Source organism: Vicia villosa, unplaced genomic scaffold (assembly GCF_029867415.1).
Source record: "Vicia villosa cultivar HV-30 ecotype Madison, WI unplaced genomic scaffold, Vvil1.0 ctg.000637F_1_1, whole genome shotgun sequence".
In the NCBI taxonomy this organism is placed as follows: Eukaryota; Viridiplantae; Streptophyta; class Magnoliopsida; order Fabales; family Fabaceae; genus Vicia; species Vicia villosa.
The window spans coordinates 833902-854101 of NW_026705286.1; the positions used below are offsets into that span (position 1 = coordinate 833902).

General features: G+C 24.2%; 1 long non-coding RNA gene across 1 annotated transcript; it reads right to left on the minus strand.

The window, feature by feature from the left end:
- Positions 1 to 17249: 17249 nt before the first annotated feature.
- Positions 17250 to 19738, minus strand: LOC131630053 (uncharacterized). The gene is made up of 4 exons (XR_009292201.1): positions 19525 to 19738; positions 18768 to 18932; positions 18200 to 18262; positions 17250 to 17595 (listed from the first exon to the last, which is right to left on the minus strand). It is a non-coding gene; the product is annotated as an uncharacterized LOC131630053 (long non-coding RNA).
- Between the last annotated feature and the right edge of the window lie 462 nt (positions 19739 to 20200).

A 20200-nucleotide genomic window follows, 5' to 3' on the forward strand; every position in this document is an offset into this window, starting at 1 on the left:
CATGTTTATAAAAGGGGAAATAAATTCTGCTAAAAATTAATGAAAAAAATTAAGAAGACATGTATGAATGTAAAACTTGAAAAAAGGGATAAAAAGTGGTGATTTGAGAGCAAATTAAAAAGAGAGATTATATATAAGGAAAGATAACATTTATTGGGACACCCGTAATAATGAAATACATTATAATTGTTTGAAAGCTTTTTATAGGCACAAATAAGCAATGAAATGTTTTAGAATATATAACAATTTAGATAAGGGTGACTCTTCTATGACTCAACAATGTATGAGTTAATCAATAGTAACTTCTTAAATATTAAATAGCATATTTTTTTTGGATTTTAAAACTGACATAAACATGTCTTAATAACAATTAGATAAATTTATCATTTTTATATTATAAAAAAATATTGAAGATTAACTTAATTTTGTTAGTTAAGGAATGATATATATATATATTATACAATATTTTATGAGTAATAATTAAGTAAATACTACCCACTTACCTATAGAATTTTTACTATATATATCTATAGAATTTAATGATTTACTATGCTTATAACTTTTCTAAAATCACCAATTATATATCCATTTAACTAAGGATTAAAAATTAATAATTGAATAATCTAATAAAATTGGGAAAGATTTATTATTCAGTGTATAAATTAAATTTATGAGTTTGATTTTTCCAAAAATTTCCGAAAAGAATTTATCATATATTCTATTATAAAAATTAAATTCTTCTACATATAAATTGTTTGGGACTAAACAACTTTGGGACTTTAACTTTTTTTCGTTCCTCCTAAACTCTAAAATATGAGGGATCCTTCTTTTGTGGGCTCAAAAGGCTTAAGAATAACATAAAAATATAAAATTTATGCTTTTACTAAAAATAGAATTTCATGGTGAAGTATCACTTTATTCAAAAATAGTTATTTCATAGTAAAAACGATTCAGTTTTAAGTTAAAATATTAAAAAACTCACATATATATATATATATATATATATATATATATATATATATATATATATATATAAATATATATCAATGCTATTTTAATTTTAAACATTTGTAAAACTTTTAATGAATTTATTTAAATATTATTATAATTTATTAAATCAATTTAGGTATAAAAAAATAGATGTACTATATTTACAATGTTGACTTGTCATATTTAATTCTTATTTTTCAACCTACAACACATTATCCCACATGTTTTGAATTTGATATTATTAAAATTTAAATAAAAAAACATAATTCTTGTATACAAAGTGACTAATAATCTTCCCTCCCTATAATAAAAAAAAAACTAATAATCCTATAATTACAATAATAGTTTAACATATACATAATTTCATTTATTGAAAATTATTAACTTTAACTATTAATGATGTTTATTTAAATTCTTCAAAGTTTATAATTGAAGAATACAAGTCATTCCCCAAGATTAATGGCATCCGTGACGCATTATTTCGACGAATTTAGTTCAATTGTTTAATACAACATTTAGAAATTAAAAATATATATTTCTTTATAAAAAAAAGCATAATATTGCGAGAAAAATAAAATAAGCACTAATCCAAACTCGATGACTAACTCAACACGTTTTTAACTTCTAGTAGTTTATGGTGATAAATAATAAATTGATTTTTAAAAGAAACATGATCATTGTGAGTCTAAATGCAGCTCCTTCATAATAATTTTTTGTATGCATGGTGAAAACTCAAGCGCAAGCCGTAATTTTGGGGCATCTTCAAGGAAACTTTGTATTATTTAATCTTATTTTGAAAAAAAATGATTCTCTTCTTCAATTTTTTGGTTTAGATTTCCTCTTCATTTAGGGCCCTAAAATCAAAGATTGCACCCGAATTCTCGATACGGGAGATCATTCAAGTTAGCGCAAAAAATGCACCCATCCTACTTAAAAGTTATATTTTAAAAATGAATTTCACAAAAAGTCATTTTCTTTAGGGATTTATAATCCACTTAAATCGTATTAAATATCGTTTTTCTTTGCTTAGTAATACTAAGAGGAATGATCACATGTTGGTAACAATATAAATGCGATAAAACCATATATCTCCTAAAGATGAAGTATTTTTAAAACTAAAGTTAATAAATCGCAAAGTTCTATTGAGATGAAATACTTGATTTTAACTTTGTAAAATTCAAAATAAAACAAAAAATTATTCATGAACCTTAAAAGATATAAATAAGAAGATGTTAAGTTAGTATTAAGTTAAAGATACTATGATAGCTAACCCTCAGAAAAAAAGCCATGTTTATAAAAGGGGAAATAAATTCTGCTAAAAATTAATGAAAAAAATTAAGAAGACATGTATGAATGTAAAGCTTGAAAAAAGGGATAAAAAGTGGTGATTTGAGAGCAAATTAAAAAGAGAGATTATATATAAGGAAAGATAACATTTATTGGGACACCCATAATAATGAAATACATTATAATGGTTTGAAAGCTTTTTATAGGCACAAATAAGCAATGAAATGTTTTAGAATATATAACAATTTAGATAAGGGTGACTCTTCTATGACTCAACAATGTATGAGTTAATCAATAGTAACTTCTTAAATATTAAATAGCATATTTTTTTTGGATTTTAAAATTGACATAAACATGTCTTAATAACAATTAGATAAATTTATCATTTTTATATTATAAAAAAATATTGAAGATTCACTTAATTTTGTTAGTTAAGGAATGATATATATATATATATTATACAATATTTTATGAGTAATAATTAAGTAAATACTACCCACTTTCCTATAGAATTTTTACTATATATATCTATAGAATTTAATGATTTACTATGCTTATAACTTTTCTAAAATCACCAATTATATATCCATTTAACTAAGGATTAAAAATTAATAATTGAATAATCTAATAAAATTGGGAAAGATTTATTATTCAGTGTATAAATTAAATTTATGAGTTTGATTTTTCCAACAATTTCCGGAAAGAATTTATCATATATTCTATTATAAAAATTAAATTCTTCTACATATAAATTGTTTGGGATTAAACAACTTTGGGACTTTAACTTTTTATCGTTCCTCTTAAACTCTAAAATATGAGAGATCCTTCTTTTGTGAGCTCAAAAGGCTTAAGAATAATATAAAAATATAAAACTTATGCTTTTACTAAAAATTGATTTTCATGGTGAAGTATCGCTTTATTCAAAAATAGTTATTTCATAGTAAAAACGATTCAGTTTTTAGTTAAAATATTAAAAAAGTCACACATATATATATATATATATATATATATATATATATATATATATATATATATATATATATATATATATATATATATATATATAAATATATATCAGTGTTATTTTAATTTTAAACATTTGTAAAATTTTTAATGAATTTATTTAAATATTATTATAATTTATTAAATCAATTTAGGTATAAAAAAATAGATGTATTATATTTACAATGTTGACTTGTCATATTTAATTCTTATTTTTCAACCTACAACACATTATCCCACATGTTTTGAATTTGATATTATTAAAATTTAAATAAAAAAACATAATTCTTGTATACAAAGTGACTAATAATTTGCCCTCCCTATAATAAAAAAAATCCTAATAATCCTATAATTACAATAATAGTTTAACATATACATAATTTCATTTATATGAAATTATTAACTTTAACTTTTAATGATGTTTATTTAAATTCTTCAAAGTTTATAATTGAAGAAATACAAGTCATTCCCCAAGATTAATGGCATCCGTGACGCATTATTTCGACGAATTTAGTTCAATTGTTTAATACAACATTTAGAAATAAAAAATATATATTTCTTTATAACAAAAGCATAATATTACGAGAAAACTAAAATAAGCACTAATCCAAACTCGATGACTAACTCAACACGTTTTTAACTTCTAGTAGTTTATGGTGATAAATAATAAATTGATTTTTAAAAGAAACATGATCATTGTGAGTCTAAATGCAGCTCCTTCATAATAATTTTTTGTATGCATGGTGAAAACTCAAGCGCAAGCCGTAATTTTGGGGCATCTTCAAGGAAACTTTGTATTATTTAATCTTATTTTGAAAAAAAATGATTCTCTTCTTCAATTTTTTGGTTTAGATTTCCTCTTCATTTAGGGCCCTAAAATCAAAGATTGCACCCGAATTCTCGATACGGGAGATCATTCAAGTTAGCGCAAAAAATGCACCCATCCTACTTAAAAGTTATATTTTAAAAATGAATTTCACAAAAAGTCATTTTCTTTAGGGATTTATAATCCACTTAAATCGTATTAAATATCGTTTTTCTTTGCTTAGTAATACTAAGAGGAATGATCACATGTTGGTAACAATATAAATGCGATAAAACCATATATCTCCTAAAGATGAAGTATTTTTAAAACTAAAGTTAATAAATCGCAAAGTTCTATTGAGATGAAATACTTGATTTTAACTTTGTAAAATTCAAAATAAAACAAAAAATTATTCATGAACCTTAAAAGATATAAATAAGAAGATGTTAAGTTAGTATTAAGTTAAAGATACTATGATAGCTAACCCTCAGAAAAAAAGCCATGTTTATAAAAGGGGAAATAAATTCTGCTAAAAATTAATGAAAAAAATTAAGAAGACATGTATGAATATAAAGCTTGGAAAAAGGGATAAAAGGTGGTGATTTGAGAGCAAATTAAAAAGAGATATTATATATAAGGAAAGATAACATTTATTGGGACACCCATAATAATGAAGTACATTATAATTCTTTGAAAGTGTTATGAATAAATATTATTGTGGATGTCCATGTGTATTCTAATCTTTCATCTTCATATTCCCTATTAAGTGGTATAGTAAGGTTATGATTTTTCACCTTCCTAATGTCCTATAAATAAGGTCCACTTTGCAATGTAAATAATACTTTTAAAAGAAGATAATACAATGGAGGTATTGAATATCTTTGTATTACACAAATGAATTTGGACATAAAATGTATAATAGAAAAGCTACCGTTTTTTTTCCTTGGGCTTGTACTACACTTATATTAGTACAATTTAAGCATATGTCATTGTAAACTAGTAGTTTACAAATTACACTTAAATGTGTCGTTGGTAAAATCGGTTGGGTCATCTCAGATATAATATGATGCGAATAATTTGTATTGAAGAACCAGAAGTTTCTTCAATCCATTAAATTTTTGTGTGTTTCTAAAAGAAAATAAAAATTTGAGAAATTGCGTTTTTATGACATTAACTGTTGCATCGACTAAAATATCATGCATATGTCTCTATTCACAACCAGAAGTTTGTGAAATTATTTTCTCACCTAATTAGACTAAGATCTTGTTTTCTGAACTTTTTTTATAGAAATTCCTGTATAAGTATCACATATATATTATTAAAATTGATATTGAATATCATGTAATATATGTTCATAAAAAGAAAATGGACCCGAAGATCCATTCTTTAGACGTCTAAAGTTAATTATATGGTTAATACTTATGAGATCATCAATTCTAAATTATATATTTGAAACACCCAAAGTATGATATTAAGATATTTATTCGCATTAAGCCAACAAGATACTATATTTTAGTCCTCCCTAATTTATTCTAATACTTCTCATCTTAGTGAACATTTGGATGTGTTGTGTATATTCCAATTGCTCCAATATAATACATTAAGATGAGTCATGAAAGAATATTGGAAAAATATAATTAATATGACTCTCAATTTTGAGGATATAATTTGAGAAAATAATCAAATACTTGATTGCAGCCCAGTAGGCTGATTATCACTCGATAAATTAATTTTCCCAATATTAGGGGGAGGGAAATGAACAGCTGAAATCATGAACAAGAAGTTCAAATGAACAAGTTAAAATAAATTGTTGTCTTGATCATCGTACAAATCAATATGAACCAAAAGTTCAAAATATTATTCATTTGCAAAGTTTATGAAATAAATTATCAGCTGGTAATACTTCACTCAAAGTGGATTCTCCTATTGGATAATATAATATTGCAAATGAGCTGTAGCTGCGCCTGAAGCGTGGTATGAAAGTCGGTTCCAATGTTAAAAGTCCTCTACTAAGAAAAGAAACTAAAGATGACCCAAGTGAGGATATGAAAATGCTAAGAGCACTTTGATCTAATTTAATTTTCAGTTCCAGAAGAACAAATCAAGTACTTGAAATATGAAATAAAGAGATCTCGATAAATTATGTCATGGATGAAATGCAATGGAACCGAAATTGAGATAACTAAATAAAGTCAATATTGACAATGTCTTTGTATACAATATAGCGCTAAAAGTGATCAATGATAACGAGGATCATGAGTCAAAGTTTATTAAAGATTGTAGACTAAGTGAGAATTGGCCAAATGAATATATTCAATTACAGAAGAATTAAACTCACTTTACAAGTGACTCACTTTTGGACCTGTAGTCCGAACACCTCAAGGTGTGAAACCAATTGGATATAAATGATTTTTATGAAAAAGAAACATAAGAATGATATAAAGTTTGATTTATTGCTCAATGATTTTCACAAATACCTAAGATTGATTTTGATAAAACATATTCACCTGTAGTGGATTCAATCGATTTTTTTATATTTAATTAGCCTTGTAGCACATGAAGGGCTTAATTTGAACATGGTGAATGTTATGACATCTTATTTATATGGTTCACTTAATAGTGACATTTACGTGAAACTCCCTGAAGGGTTCAATATACCAGAGGCACGTAATTATGGATCTCGAGAAAACTACTACATCAAATTGAACAAGTCTCTGTATGAGCTGAAAGAATCTGGATGCATGTGGTATAATCGCCTAAGAGAATATTTACTAAATGATGAATATACAAATAATTCAATTTGTACTTCTATTTTCATAAAATGATGTGGAAAAGCATTTGCAATACTAGTTATCTATGTGAATGACATACATATTATTGGAACTCCTGAAGAGCTTCCAAAAGCTATAAATTCCTTAAAGAAAGAGTTTGAGATGAAGGACCTAGGAAAAACAAAAATTATGTCTAGGCTAACAAATTGAGAATTTGGACAGTGAAATATTTGTACATCAGGAAGATTATATAGAAAAGTGTTGAAACATTTCTATATTGACAAATCTCATTCGTTGTCTACTCCAATGATTATTATATCATTAGATGTAGAGAAAGATCCTTTCAGGCCTCAAGAAAATGATTATATAAATTGTTTGGTCCTGAAGTACCATATCTTAGTACAATTGGAGCACTAATGTACCTTTCTAATTATACACGTCTCGATATATCGTTTGTGGTCAATCTATTACCAAGATACAATTATTCGCCTACATGAAGACATTTGAACGGAGTCAAACATATACTTCGTTATCTTAGAGATGCTGCTTACTTGTGAGATTCTCAAAATAGTAGATCAGAAACAGGTTATTTGTTTACATGTGATGGTACAACCATTTCATGGAGATCTATGAAACAACTCATGGCAACAACTTCATCAAATCCTGCATAACTATTAGCACTACATGAAGTCGCTTCGAAGAAGACATTTTAAGCAACGACTACAAAGAATATCACCACACATATAAATGTTTGCATGAAGGGGGGAAATACATATGTTTTGCACTCTTTTTCCCTTCACCGTGGTTTTGTCCCACTGGGTTTTCTTGGTAAGGTTTTTAACGAGGCAATTCACATTCAAAGGATATTGTACTCTTTTTCCTTCACTAGAATTTTTCCCACTGGGTTTTCTCTAGTAAGGTTTTAACGAGGCATATCCTCAATGGACATCCAAGGGGGAGTGTTATGAATAAATATTATTGTGGATGTCCATGTGTATTCTAATCTTTCATCTTCATATTCCCTATTAAGTGGTATAGTAAGGTTATGATTTTTCACCTTCCTAATGTCCTATAAATAAGGTCCACTTTGCAATGTAAATAATACTTTTGGAAGAAGATAATACAATATTGTTTTCTCTCTTCTCTTTCTCTCCTTCATGTATCATTCATCTATATATTGATTTGGTGAATTTCATAACAGAAAGCTTTTTATAGGCACAAATAAGCAATGAAATGTTTTAGAATATATAACAATTTAGATAAGGGTGACTCTTGTATGACTCAACAATGTATGAGTTAATCAATAGTAACTTCTTAAATATTAAATAGCATTTTTTTTTTGGATTTTAAAATTGACATAAACATGTCTTAATAACATTTAGATAAATTTATCATTTTTATATTATAAAAAAATATTAAACATTCACTTAATTTTGTTAGTTAAGGAATGATATATATATATATATATATATATATATATATATATATATATATATATATATATATATATATATATATATATATATATATATATATATATATATTATACAATATTTTATGAGTAATAATTAAGTAAATACAACTCACTTACCTATAGAATTTTTAATATATATATATATATATATATATATATATATATATATATATATATATATATATATATATATATATATATATATATATATATATATATATATATATAGATATATCTATAGAATTTAATGATTTACTATGCTTATAACTTTTCTAGAACCCTCAAATATATATCCATTTAATAAGGATTAAAAATTAATAATGGAATAATCTAATAAAATTGGGAAAGATTTATTATTCAGTGTATAAATTAAATTTATGAGTTTGATTTTTCCAACAATTTCCTAAAAGAATTTATCATATATTCTATTATAAAAATTAAATTCTTCTACATATAAATTGTTTGGGACTAAACAACTTTGGGACTTTAACTTTTTTTCGTTCCTCTTAAACTCTAAAATATGAGAGATCCTTCTTTTGTGAGCTCAAAGGCTTAAGAATAACATAAAAATATAAAATTTATACTTTTACTAAAAATTGAATTTCATGGTGAAGTATCACTTTATTCAAAAATAATTATTTCATAGTAAAAACGATTCAGTTTTTAGATAAAATATTAAAAAAGTCACACATATATATATATATATATATATATATATATATCAATGCTATTTTAATTTTAAACATTTGTAAAATTTTTAATGAATTTATTTAAATATTATTATAATTTATTAAATCAATTTAGGTAAAAAAAATAGATGTATTATATTTACAATGTTGACATGTCATATTTAATTCTTATTTTTCAACTTACAACACATTATCCCACATGTTTTGAATTTGATATTATTAAAATTTAAATAAAAAAACATAATTCTTGTATACAAAGTGACTAATAATCTGCCCTCCCTATAATAAAAAAAAAACTAAGAATCCTATAATTACAATAATAGTTTAACATATACATAATTTCATTTATTGGAAATTATTAACTTTAACTATTAATGATGTTTATTTAAATTCTTCAAAGTTTATAATTGAAGAATACAAGTCATTCCCCAAGATTAATGGCATCCGTGACGCATTATTTCGACGAATTTAGTTCAATTGTTTAATACAATATTTAGAAATAAAAAATATATATTTCTTTATAACAAAAGCATAATATTGCGAGAAAAATAAAATAAGCACTAATCCAAACTCGATGACTAACTCAACACGTTTTTAACTTCTAGTAGTTTATGGTGATAAATAATAAAATGATTTTTAAAAGAAACATGATCATTGAGACTCTAAATGCAGCTACTTCATAATAATTTTTTGTATGCATGGTGAAAACTCAAGCGCAAGCCGTAATTTTGGGGCATCTTCAAGGAAACTTTGTTTTATTTAATCTTATTTTGAAAAAAAATGATTCTCTTCTTCAATTTCTTGGTTTAGATTTCCTCTTCATTTAGGGCCCTAAAATCAAAGATTGCACCCGAATTCTCGATACGGGAGATCATTCAAGTTGGCGCAAAAAATGCAGCCATCCATCTTAAAAGTTATATTTTAAAAATGAATTTCACAAAAAGTCATTTTCTTTAGGGATTTATAATCCACTTAAATCGTATTAAATATCGTTTTTCTTTGCTTAGTAATACTAAGAGGAATGATCACATGTTGTAACAATATAAATGCGACAAAACCATATATCTCCTAAAGATGAAGTATTTTTAAAACTAAAGTTAATAAATAACAAAGTTCTATTGAGATGAAATACTTGATTTTAACTTTGTAAAATTCAAAATAAAACAAAAAATTATTCATGAACCTTAAAAGATATAAATAAGAAGATGTTAAGTTAGTATTAAGTTAAAGATACTATGATAGCTAACCCTCAGAAAAAAAGCCATGTTTATAAAAGGGGAAATAAATTCTGCTAAAAATTAATGAAAAAAATTAAGAAGACATGTATGAATGTAAAGCTTGGAAAAAGGGATAAAAGGTGGTGATTTGAGAGCAAATTAAAAAGAGATATTATATATAAGGAAAGATAACATTTATTGGGACACCCATAATAATGAAGTACATTATAATTCTTTGAAAGCTTTTTATAGGCACAAATAAGCAATGAAATGTTTTAGAATATATAACAATTTAGATAAGGGTGACTCTTGTATGACTCAACAATGTATGAGTTAATCAATAGTAACTTCTTAAATATTAAATAGCATTTTTTTTTTTTGGATTTTAAAATTGACATAAACATGTCTTAATAACATTTAGAAAAATTTATCATTTTTATATTATAAAAAAATATTAAAGATTCACTTAATTTTGTTAGTTAAGGAATGATATATATATATATATATATATATATATATATATATATATATATATATATATATATATATATATATATATATATATATATATATATATATATATATATATATATATATATATATATATATATATATATATATTATACAATATTTTATGAGTAATAATTAAGTAAATACAACTCACTTACCTATAGAATTTTTAATATATATATATATATATATATATATATATATATATATATATATATATATATATAGATATATCTATAGAATTTAATGATTTACTATGCTTATAACTTTTCTAGAACCCTCAATTATATATCCATTTAATAAGGATTAAAAATTAATAATTGAATAATCTAATAAAATTGGGAAAGATTTATTATTCAGTGTATAAATTAAATTTATGAGTTTGATTTTTCCAACAATTTCCTAAAAGAATTTATCATATATTCTATTATAAAAATTAAATTCTTCTACATATAAATTGTTTGGGACTAAACAACTTTGGGACTTTAACTTTTTTTCGTTCCTCTTAAACTCTAAAATATGAGAGATCCTTCTTTTGTGAGCTCAAAGGCTTAAGAATAACATAAAAATATAAAATTTATGCTTTTACTAAAAATTGAAATTCATGGTGAATTATCACTTTATTCAAAAATAATTATTTCATAGTAAAAACGATTCAGTTTTTAGTTAAAATATTAAAAAAGTCACACACACACACACATATATATATATATATATATATAAATATAAATATATATCAATGCTATTTTAATTTTAAACATTTGTAAAATTTTTAATGAATTTATTTAAATATTATTATAATTTATTAAATCAATTTAGGTAAAAAAAATAGATGTATTATATTTACAATGTTGACTTGTCATATTTAATTCTTATTTTTCAACTTACAACACATTATCCCACATGTTTTGAATTTGATATTATTAAAATTTAAATAAAAAAACATAATTCTTGTATACAAAGTGACTAATAATCTGCCCTCCCTATAATAAAAAAAAAAAACTAAGAATCCTATAATTACAATAATAGTTTAACATATACATAATTTCATTTATTGGAAATTATTAACTTTAACTATTAATGATGTTTATTTAAATTCTTCAAAGTTTATAATTGAAGAATACAAGTCATTCCCCAAGATTAATGGCATCCGTGACGCATTATTTCGACGAATTTAGTTCAATTGTTTAATACAATATTTAGAAATAAAAAATATATATTTCTTTATAACAAAAGCATAATATTGCGAGAAAAATAAAATAAGCACTAATCCAAACTCGATGACTAACTCAACACGTTTTTAACTTCTAGTAGTTTATGGTGATAAATAATAAATTGATTTTTAAAAGAAACATGATCATTGAGACTCTAAATGCAGCTACTTCATAATAATTTTTTGTATGCATGGTGAAAACTCAAGCGCAAGCCGTAATTTTGGGGCATCTTCAAGGAAACTTTGTTTTATTTAATCTTATTTTGAAAAAAAATGATTCTCTTCTTCAATTTCTTGGTTTAGATTTCCTCTTCATTTAGGGCCCTAAAATCAAAGATTGCACCCGAATTCTCGATACGGGAGATCATTCAAGTTAGCGCAAAAAATGCAGCCATCCATCTTAAAAGTTATATTTTAAAAATGAATTTCACAAAAAGTCATTTTCTTTAGGGATTTATAATCCACTTAAATCGTATTAAATATCGTTTTTCTTTGCTTAGTAATACTAAGAGGAATGATCACATGTTGTAACAATATAAATGCGATAAAACCATATATCTCCTAAAGATGAAGTATTTTTAAAACTAAAGTTAATAAATAGCAAAGTTCTATTGAGATGAAATACTTGATTTTAACTTTGTAAAATTCAAAATAAAACAAAAAATTATTCATGAACCTTAAAAGATATAAATAAGAAGATGTTAAGTTAGTATTAAGTTAAAGATACTATGATAGCTAACCCTCAGAAAAAAAGCCATGTTTATAAAAGGGGAAATAAATTCTGCTAAAAATTAATGAAAAAAATTAAGAAGACATGTATGAATGTAAAGCTTGGAAAAAGGGATAAAAGGTGGTGATTTGAGAGCAAATTAAAAAGAGATATTATATATAAGGAAAGATAACATTTATTGGGACACCCATAATAATGAAGTACATTATAATTCTTTGAAAGCTTTTTATAGGCACAAATAAGCAATGAAATGTTTTAGAATATATAACAATTTAGATAAGGGTGACTCTTGTATGACTCAACAATGTATGAGTTAATCAATAGTAACTTCTTAAATATTAAATAGCATATTTTTTTTTTTTGGATTTTAAAATTGACATAAACATGTCTTAATAACATTTAGATAAATTTATCATTTTTATATTATAAAAAAATATTAAAGATTCACTTAATTTTGTTAGTTAAGGAATGATATATATATATATATATATATATATATATATATATATATATATATATTATACAATATTTTATGAGTCATAATTAATTAAATACAACTCACTTACCTATAGAATTTTTAATATATATATATATATATATCTATAGAATTTAATGATTTACTATGCTTATAACTTTTCTAGAACCCTCAATTATATATCCATTTAATAAGGATTAAAAATTAATAATTGAATAATCTAATAAAATTGGGAAAGATTTATTATTCAGTGTATAAATTAAATTTATGAGTTTGATTTTTCCAACAATTTCCTAAAAGAATTTATCATATATTCTATTATAAAAATTAAATTCTTCTACATATAAATTGTTTGGGACTAAACAACTTTGGGACTTTAACTTTTTTTCGTTCCTCTTAAACTCTAAAATATGAGAGATCCTTCTTTTGTGAGCTCAAAGGCTTAAGAATAACATAAAAATATAAAATTTATGCTTTTACTAAAAATTGAATTTCATGGTGAAGTATCACTTTATTCAAAAATAATTATTTCATAGTAAAAACGATTCAGTTTTTAGTTAAAATATTAAAAAAGTCACATATATATATATATATATATATATATATATATATATCAATGCTATTTTAATTTTAAACATTTGTAAAATTTTTAATGAATTTATTTAAATATTATTATAATTTATTAAATCAATTTAGGTAAAAAAAATAGATGTATTATATTTACAATGTTGACTTGTCATATTTAATTCTTATTTTTCAACTTACAACACATTATCCCACATGTTTTGAATTTGATATTATTAAAATTTAAATAAAAAAACATAATTCTTGTATACAAAGTGACTAATAATCTGCCCTCCCTATAATAAAAAAAAAAACTAAGAATCCTATAATTACAATAATAGTTTAACATATACATAATTTCATTTATTGGAAATTATTAACTTTAACTATTAATGATGTTTATTTAAATTCTTCAAAGTTTATAATTGAAGAATACAAGTCATTCCCCAAGATTAATGGCATCCGTGACGCATTATTTCGACGAATTTAGTTCAATTGTTTAATACAATATTTAGAAATAAAAAATATATATTTCTTTATAACAAAAGCATAATATTGCGAGAAAAATAAAATAAGCACTAATCCAAACTCGATGACTAACTCAACATGTTTTTAACTTCTAGTAGTTTATGGTGATAAATAATAAATTGATTTTTAAAAGAAACATGATCATTGAGACTCTAAATGCAGCTACTTCATAATAATTTTTTGTATGCATGGTGAAAACTCAAGCGCAAGCCGTAATTTTGGGTCATCTTCAAGGAAACTATGTTTTATTTAATCTTATTTTGAAAAAAAATGATTCTCTTCTTCAGTTTCTTGGTTTAGATTTCCTCTTCATTTAGGGCCCTAAAATCAAAGATTGCACCCGAATTCTCGATACGGGAGATCATTCAAGTTAGCGCAAAAAATGCAGCCATCCATCTTAAAAGTTATATTTTAAAAATGAATTTCACAAAAAGTCATTTTCTTTAGGGATTTATAATCCACTTAAATCGTATTAAATATCGTTTTTCTTTGCTTAGTAATACTAAGAGGAATGATCACATGTTGTAACAATATAAATGCGATAAAACCATATATCTCCTAAAGATGAAGTATTTTTAAAACTAAAGTTAATAAATAACAAAGTTCTATTGAGATGAAATACTTGATTTTAACTTTGTAAAATTCAAAATAAAACAAAAAATTATTCATGAACCTTAAAAGATATAAATAAGAAGATGTTAAGTTAGTATTAAGTTAAAGATACTATGATAGCTAACCCTCAGAAAAAAAGCCATGTTTATAAAAGGGGAAATAAATTCTGCTAAAAATTAATGAAAAAAATTAAGAAGACATGTATGAATGTAAAGCTTGGAAAAAGGGATAAAAGGTGGTGATTTGAGAGCAAATTAAAAAGAGATATTATATATAAGGAAAGATAACATTTATTGGGACACCCATAATAATGAAGTACATTATAATTCTTTGAAAGCTTTTTATAGGCACAAATAAGCAATGAAATGTTTTAGAATATATAACAATTTAGATAAGGGTGACTCTTGTATGACTCAACAATGTATTAGTTAATCAATAGTAACTTCTTAAATATTAAATAGCATATTTTTTTTTTTTTGGATTTTAAAATTGACATAAACATGTCTTAATAACATTTAGATAAATTTATCATTTTTATATTATAAAAAAATATTAAAGATTCACTTAATTTTGTTAGTTAAGGAATGATATATATATATATATATATATATATATATATATATATATATATATATATATATATTATACAATATTTTATGAGTCATAATTAATTAAATACAACTCACTTACCTATAGAATTTTTAATATATATATATATATATATATATATATATATATATATATATATATATATATATATCTATAGAATTTAATGATTTACTATGCTTATAACTTTTCTAGAACCCTCAATTATATATCCATTTAATAAGGATTAAAAATTAATAATTGAATAATCTAATAAAATTGGGAAAGATTTATTATTCAGTGTATAAATTAAATTTATGAGTTTGATTTTTCCAACAATTTCCTAAAAGAATTTATCATATATTCTATTATAAAAATTAAATTCTTCTACATATAAATTGTTTGGGACTAAACAACTTTGGGACTTTAACTTTTTTTCGTTCCTCTTAAACTCTAAAATATGAGAGATCCTTCTTTTGTGAGCTCAAAGGCTTAAGAATAACATAAAAATATAAAATTTATGCTTTTACTAAAAATTGAATTTCATGGTGAAGTATCACTTTATTCAAAAATAATTATTTCATAGTAAAAACGATTCAGTTTTTAGTTAAAATATTAAAAAAGTCACATATATATATATATATATATATATATATATATATATATATATATATATATATATATATATATATATATATATATCAATGCTATTTTAATTTTAAACATTTGTAAAACTTTTAATGAATTTATTTAAATATTATTATAATTTATTAAATCAATTTAGGTAAAAAAAATAGATGTATTATATTTACAATGTTGACTTGTCATATTTAATTCTTATTTTTCAACTTACAACACATTATCCCACATGTTTTGAATTTGATATTATTAAAATTTAAATAAAAAAACATAATTCTTGTATACAAAGTGACTAATAATCTGCCCTCCCTATAATAAAAAAAAAAACTAAGAATCCTATAATTACAATAATAGTTTAACATATACATAATTTCATTTATTGGAAATTATTAACTTTAACTATTAATGATGTTTATTTAAATTCTTCAAAGTTTATAATTGAAGAATACAAGTCATTCCCCAAGATTAATGGCATCCGTGACGCATTATTTCGACGAATTTAGTTCAATTGTTTAATACAATATTTAGAAATAAAAAATATATATTTCTTTATAACAAAAGCATAATATTGCGAGAAAAATAAAATAAGCACTAATCCAAACTCGATGACTAACTCAACATGTTTTTAACTTCTAGTAGTTTATGGTGATAAATAATAAATTGATTTTTAAAAGAAACATGATCATTGAGACTCTAACTACAACATTTTTCCTCTTTGACAACAACTGGAAAGTGTTGCCAGAATTGAGAAAAATGTTGCCTAAAAGAATAAGGGACGTTTTTTAGGCGTCCTCTGTGCGAGCGTTGCCTATTATCTAAGGGGACGTTTTTCTTCACTTTTTGGGCACACTTTCGTAAACCGTCCCCTAAACTATAGGAAAAGGGGACGTTTTTCGTGGCATCTTAGGCGACATTTTTAAGGTGTTGTTAAAAATTGCAACGACCAAAAATTGTCCCCTAAAATTGATAGATCATAACACTCTATGGGGACAGTTTTCAAATGTTGTCATATCTAATGATAATTAACAATTGTTCCCTAAAAGAGAAATAGCTAGAACAGTTGGTAAATATTTATATAAGTTATAAGGAACATTTTTTATGATATTTTTCATAAAATAAATAATTCAAAAAATAATTGCACCAAATATAAATTATATGTACCACAAAAGTTATGTTAATAAAATCTTCAAACATTAGTTTGAATACACACAATAGACACAAAATGTATAAAATTATTTAATTCTATACGTTAAATACTTAGAGATATAAGTCTAGCAAAATGACAAAGTACATATGTCGAACTCATCGCAATTTTAAGCCTAAAACAACATCATCCAACTCATTTAAGTTTGTCGAACTCATCGCAATTTTCATTATCCTCTTCATCACCTATGTCGTCCTCTTGATGTTCATCACCTATGTCGTCCTCTCGATATTCATAACCTACGTCGTCCTCTTGAAGTTCGTCACTTCCACTTCCGTCTTCTTTCATCTTCATTGATACCTGATTGCATAAGAAAATGAAAATTGTTCTCAACAAACTAAATCAATTTAAGAGATAATTCTAATTGGTTTGGAAAATGTTCTTTCTATTTCAACAAAAGATTATAAATTAAGGGACAGAATTTCCACTGACTCATAAAAAAGGAACATTGAAGTCAATTATACAAACTACAGGAAAATATTTAAAATACAACATGTATCTTTAAAATATAAATTAGACTTCTCCTTAAGGTAAACTCTAGATTTTAGAATAAGTTAAAAAGTTCTGCTAGGTCATTGACCAAATGTCCACGGGTGTCATCATCATGCATGCTTAAGACAAAATAGTTTTATTTTTTTTGTTCTAGAGCCCTATAAATCACATGGCTCTTATAAAATTATTTGTTCATTAATATGTTAATTAATGAATATATATACAAGACTTCATTTTGTCTTGTTAAATTATTTTAATTAATAAATGTATAACAACACTAGATATTATAGTGTTGCAAATTGGAATCCGCAACATTCCATGTACTTTTATCAACTTATAGCAACAAACTAAGCTCATGAAGCAAATAGAATTAGAAACAATAAACCAAGCTTTTTATATTGTTAATACTTACATGTATATTTTTCCATTGCTGCAGCCCGCCAGTGTTTCAATTGCAGGTCCTGCAATTCTTTGTCTTCACGACAGTTGACCCAAATCCAATAAGTTATAAATTTATTTATACATGCGAAGAAAAAAATGAGTATCATCAAAACGAATTCAAAAAAGAAATTAGAGGTTATGAAAATATTATGATACAAGATTAATTAATACATACACTAAATATAATATTCTTTGACGTATAAAATTGTCTCTTGCAGTCTAGATTTAAGTGTCCAACACTAATACAATATCATTGTAAATCATCCTGCACCTAAAGTACTTACCAAACTGATTCACATTATTATTTTTATAGTTAACTCAAGTGAAATTAACTTATTCAAATAAAAACATGCACATTGAGCATGTCCTTTATCAGGTACCATACCCGTACCTATGCATAATAGATTTAGCCTAAACACAATTCCATCCAAAATTTAATTCTCTTCATAGGTAAGATATTGAAACTATGCAAAACAAAACTAGTGTATCTAATTATACCATTTTACATAAAATAAATAAATATTGAGCATGGTAAAAACCTCGTCCAATTGAAGTTTTCCAAGTTTCCACAAGTTCCTTGGCTTTAGAGAATGAAGAAATTGAATGCTTAACTTGACCACATGATTGAGATCAAATGCTTCTGAAGATTGGAATGGTGTTGGAGAACTAAGATCATATTAATATGATCCTACGGTTATACCGACCTGAAAACAAATATTGTCAAGTATGGCCCTAACACTAATTTAAAAGCAAAATATTGAAAGCATCAATTGTAAAAGGCACTATAATAGAATTTCTAAGTTAGATTGCATTTTAACTAAATTTTAAAAATATTTACCAAGTACAGACATGATTCTATGACAGAGCAAAGTAGGAACTATCAAAATGCATAGGGTATTTCCAAACAGGTAGCTCAAGAAATGAGATATTTCCGCTGCAAGAACATGATCCTCTGTGTCTCTCAATAAGTCCCACAAACAACAAATGATTTTCCATCCATATCAGAAGGAAAAATTAAACATCATTTATGTTCTCATGCAAACAAAGTAGTTGAATAATTTTATACTTATACAATATTTTATATCAATGAAGCAAGACAACAAAGGTTATAAGTTTTTAAATCCAAATATAGGAATTTAGGATTTTTAATCAAATTGTCACAAAAAGCAGATATGGCCTCGGCGGATCTCACACAATGGATTTGTTCAATAAAATGTGGAAATAAAACAAATGAAGAACTCAGAACAGAGAGAGAAATTTAAATGAAAGAATAGAGAATAAAATATAGATAGTTACCAGAGAGGATTCTTCCGAAAAGGGGTGGTGGCGATGTTACTCCAAAGGGGTGCTCAAAATTGGTGTTCGTTCCTGCAGCACTCAACAACACAATCGATGACAGAATCACATCAATACGACTTGCGGCAACACGAACGGCGTCACACAGCAACCCGATTTAATTAAATCGTTCGTGACTTAGTTTGTTTGTTCATGCCATTAGGTTTTGCGTTTCTCCCTTTCTTTCATTGTGAATTAGTTGGAGTTGGTATAATGAGACTGGGCCTTAGACGTGTGATAACCCAAATAAATTTTATTTATTTATTTAATGTTATTTTTATTATAATTTAACTTATCTTATAAAATATTAAATATTAAATATAAAATGTAAAATAATTTTATACTGTCAACCAATCACAACCTTGTATCAAAATAAATCATACTTTTATTAGTTTTCTATTAGATGACAGTGTAAAATAATTTTACACTGTTATTGCATATAAATTAAATCCTTATTTTATTTTATTTTATTTTATTTTATTATTATTCTGTTTTGTAATATTATTTATATAATAAATTCTTATTCAACATTTAAACAATTCATTTAAATTTATAAAATAAATTATTATTGTTATATTTTTAATTAAACATACTAACTTTTTATAAATAAATAAATAAATAAGAGTAGATAAATTTT